This window comes from Buceros rhinoceros, unplaced genomic scaffold (genome assembly GCF_000710305.1).
Source record: "Buceros rhinoceros silvestris isolate BGI_N320 unplaced genomic scaffold, ASM71030v1 scaffold22074, whole genome shotgun sequence".
Taxonomy (NCBI): domain Eukaryota; kingdom Metazoa; phylum Chordata; class Aves; order Bucerotiformes; family Bucerotidae; genus Buceros; species Buceros rhinoceros.
Window position 1 is genome coordinate 2,557 of NW_010410316.1, and position 519 is coordinate 3,075.

Genomic DNA, 519 nt, shown 5'->3' on the forward strand with positions numbered 1-519 from the left:
GCCCTCGTGCTTGCTCCCTACCCCCTGCTCGCCCCTGCAATCCTGGTTGAACCCTGGGGCTCTGCTGCCTGCAGCAGGCAAACCAGGAGCAGGGTGCCCCGGCGCTGGGTCGGGGGAAGCCCTGGTGCTGATCTGAGGGGAAGGTGGGAGACTGGTTGACCCGTACAAAGAAAAGCAGAACGCCAGCTCTTACCCCTGAGCCCGCACATCTCTTGCCTGACACAGGATCCTCGCTCTTCGCAGGATCTCTGGCGGATGGTGCAGGATGTTTAACAATAAAAGGGGTTTAAATGCTCCAGGAAGCTGTTGTAGGGTCTTTGGCCCTTGCAGCTATTAATTTAGACTTGAAAGATAATCCTGGGTTTGTCCCAGGCAAACTGGGGTGTTTGTGTCATCGCCTCTGCAGTAAGAAGTCCTGGCCCCGCTCTGAAAACCAGTTACGGCCAGCTGGGCTGACTGGATGCTCTGGTCCAGTTCCGTGGCCAAGCTGCCACGAAGGGCAATTACCTGTGCCGGACT

General features: G+C 57.4%; 1 protein-coding gene across 1 annotated transcript in view; it reads left to right on the top strand.

The window, feature by feature from the left end:
• Window positions 1–519, top strand: part of LOC104492970 (kelch-like protein 9) — a gene marked incomplete at its 5' end in the record, with an annotated part of 6,328 nt that overhangs the window by 2,552 nt on the left and 3,257 nt on the right.